This window comes from Elaeis guineensis, chromosome 8 (genome assembly GCF_000442705.2).
Source record: "Elaeis guineensis isolate ETL-2024a chromosome 8, EG11, whole genome shotgun sequence".
NCBI lineage: Eukaryota > Viridiplantae > Streptophyta > Magnoliopsida > Arecales > Arecaceae > Elaeis > Elaeis guineensis.
The window spans coordinates 21,839,360-21,843,233 of NC_026000.2; positions in this window are offsets into that span (position 1 = coordinate 21,839,360).

A 3,874-nucleotide genomic window follows, 5' to 3' on the forward strand; every position below is an offset into this window, starting at 1 on the left:
TCGGGCATTGTCACTGGAACCACCTTGCCAACCCTCCACGGTGAGGATTAAGAACAACACTCGGCCTGCACCACCCTCTAAAGAACCCGAGCACAAACTAACCACACTCTCCAGGGCACCATCAAGTTTAGCTGAGAGAGATGTCATAACAAGAATATCACTCCTAGAGTGACTCCGACTAGGCTAAGATGTTTTTGAATCTGTCATGCCGACCGTTGATCTAGAGGCACATCACAAGAATAAACTAGAAGAGATTGTCAACCATGGATTTGAATAACTCATACATGTAAGCATTTATTTCTTTTTTTTTCTTTTATTTTTTATTTTTTATTTTTTGTCACTTCGGTGAATGACTGAACTAAATCTTTCATCTTGCAAGTCACCGTTGACTTTAAAGTCATGTATGAGAACATTATCTATCTACTAAAGAATAAAGAGGTCATGGACGTCAATTTAATCATCCTTCAAGAGGAGAAGAAGAAGGAGTCCGAGCTCGTCGTTGAACTCAAACACCAACTCGAGAAGAAGTTGAAGGTCTTGAAGGAAAAGAATCAAAATTTACTGGACCTTCAGCAAAAAGTCAACGAATAAGAGAAAAAGATCTTTGACGTACACACTATTATTGAGAAAAATAATAAACTAAAGCCGAGGTTTAGAGAAGCGAAAAAGACCAATGAAGCTCACGAGAAGGCCATCGAGACCTTGAAGAGGCAAATAAAGAAGGAGCAAGACAAGGCAGTCAAGGCAGTGGAATTGTACAAGACTTTCAAGAAGTTCAAGGATGAAGTGTCTAAAAGTTTCGAGGGTGTGTATGGCTATGCCTTTAGCCAATATCGCAATCTGATCAAGAAGCTATATCCTAAGGTAGACATCTCTAAGGTTACTCCAAAGGTGGCCGTCAAGATAGATGTGAAAGGAGATCTAGAGTCACCCCCCGAAGCGGCAGAGGAGCCAGTAAAGAGGTCTGGTCGATCTCCTATCAAGGTGAAAACAACTGAAGTTATCACTACGGAGCCCATATCTATGGTAACCCCAGTGGAGATTGAAGTTGCCAAGGCTGGCAAGACACCGAAGTCAGCCCCAGCCATGGAACCTATTGTCACCGACATCGATAAGCCAGAGCTGCCCAAGGGGGAACCAACCAAGGGAAGCTTCGACGCACCGGTGACCATTTAATAGAAGTTTTTTCTTCTCGGGATGTACTGACATGATACAGGTCATCTTGTTTTTCTTCCTTTCCCTTTTTTTGGAATATGTAAATCTAATGTGGGTTCTTGTTTTTGTACTCTTTTTTGAATATCAATAAAAAATTATTTTCTCAAGCATACTTGAGTCATGTAGTTTAGCAAACTTCATCACTTGTTAGGATGAAATAATCATACGTATCTTTGTAAATCAACAGAATCGAAAATTGATAATTAATTCAATAGAATCAAAGACTAGTAACTTTGAATTCACCCATCGCTAATTAATTAAAAATGGACTAGACATACCTTTGTTTGTATGATCACGGATGGATCAAGCCTTAAAATTCAATCCGAAAGTCGATATTTTCAAGAGAATCAAGAGAATCCAAAGATAATCTCGCTCTACATATCAATGTAACATCATGTCGGTAAGAAATCGATATAAAATCTCTTTGGTCTTGTATCCGGCACAAGTCATCGGTTAATGGGGGGATCAAGTCCTCTGAGACTTTTTCGAATTAAAATCTGGAGGAATACGTATGCCTTTTGGGGCTTTACCAGGCCTGAATCCGAACAAACATTCATGCCCTTCGGGGTTCTACTGGATTGAAATTCGAATAAACATTCATATCCTTCGGGACTCTACCAGACTGAAATTCAGATTAACATTCATACCCTTCGAAGCTCTATCGGATTGAAATCTGGATAAACATTCATGCCCTTCGAGATTCTATCGGACTAGAATCTGGATAACATTTATGCCCTTGGGGAATCTATCAAACTAAAATCTGGATAAATATTCATACCCTACGGGGTTCTACCGGATAAACATTCATACCCTTCAAGACTGTCGGATTGAAATTTGGATAAACATTCATGCCCTTTGGGGCTCTACCAGATTGGAATCCGGATAAACATTCATGCCCTTCAGAGCTCTGTCAGACTGAAATCTGGATAAATATTTATGCCCTTCGGGACTCTATCAGACAGAAATCTGGATAAATATTCATGTCCTTTGGGGCTCTGTCGGACTAGAATCCGGATAAATATTCATGACCTTTGGAGCTCTATAGGACTGAAATCCAGATAAACATTCATGCCCTTCAGGGCTCTGTCAGACTGAAATCCAGATAAACATTTATGCCCTATGGGACTTTACGAGACTAGAGTTTGGATTAAGTTATCATGCCATATGGGGCTTTATCGAACCTAAATCCAGACTAAGATATCATGCCCTATGGGGCTTTATCGAACTGAAATCCGGATTAGGATATCGTGCCCTATGGGGCTTTATCAAACCTGAATCCGGACAAACATTTGTGCCCTATGGGGTTTTATCGGGTTGGAGTTCAGATTAAGTTATCATGCCCTACAGAGCTTTATCAGATCTGAATTCAAATTAAGATATCGTGCCCTACGGGACTTTATCGGACTGAAATTCGGATTAGGATATCTTACGCTATGGGGCTTTATTGGACTGAAGTCTAGATTAAGTTATCGTGCCCTATGGGGCTTTATCGGATCTAAATCTAGACAAACATTCATTCTCTATGGGACTTTACCGAACTGGAGTCCAGATTAAGTTATCATGCCTCATGGGGTTTTATTAGATCTGAATCCGGATTAAGATATCATGCCCTACGGGGCTTTATCGAATTGGTATCTAGATTAAGATATCATGCCCTACGGGGCTTTACCAGTTTGATCGAATTTCGATATATAGGAGGACATGATGTACAAAAGAGAGCTCGTTAAAGCATTTTTATTGATAATATTTTTTAAAAATTTCAAAATTTCAAGTGCAGAGAATAACAAACCTATCTAAATTTTCAATTCTATAAGTCCCTGGGTGAATTACATCAGTGACTTGATAAAGTCCTTTCCAATTGGGAGCTAATTTATCTTGCTCAGTAGGCTTTGAAACTTTAGCTCATCTCAGGATGAGGTCGCCCTTCTGAAATGACTTGGACTTTACCTGGGCATTGTACTACTTAGTGATTCTCTGCTTATAGGTTGCCATTCTGACATGGACTTATTCCCTTACTTCATCTAGAAGATCCAGATCGATCCTCAACCAGTTAGAGTTGGTTATCTCATAAAAATTTCTGACTTTGTTAGATAATAAGCCAATCTCCACTGGGATCATAGCTTCAGTTCCATAAGTGAACCTGAAAAGAGTTTCTTCTATCGAAATCTGATGTGTGGTTCGACATGCCCACAGCACACTCTGCAGCTCTTCAGCCCATAAATTTTTAGCATTAGTAAGTCTTGTCTTCAAATCATGAAGAATAGTTTTATTGATTACTTCAGTCTCACCATTCGACTGTGATGCCCAATAGAAGTGAGTCGGTGATCAATATAAAACTTAGAGCAGAATTTTTTTAACTTGAGATTGTCGAATTGCTGACCATTATCAGTGATAATGACTCGAGGTTAACCAAACTAACAGATTATGAATTTTCAGACAAAATCTTGCATCTTTTTCTTTGTGATTTGGGCTAATGATTTCATTTCTATCTATTTTATGAAATAATCAATAGCCACCATAAAAAATTTTCTCTAATCTACTACCACTGGGAAAGGCCCCAGTATATTCATCTCTCAAATTGCAAAAGGCCAAGGGGCAGTAATAGAAATAAGCTTAGCAGCAGGTTGATATTGGATATTAGTGTACCTTTGGCATTGAT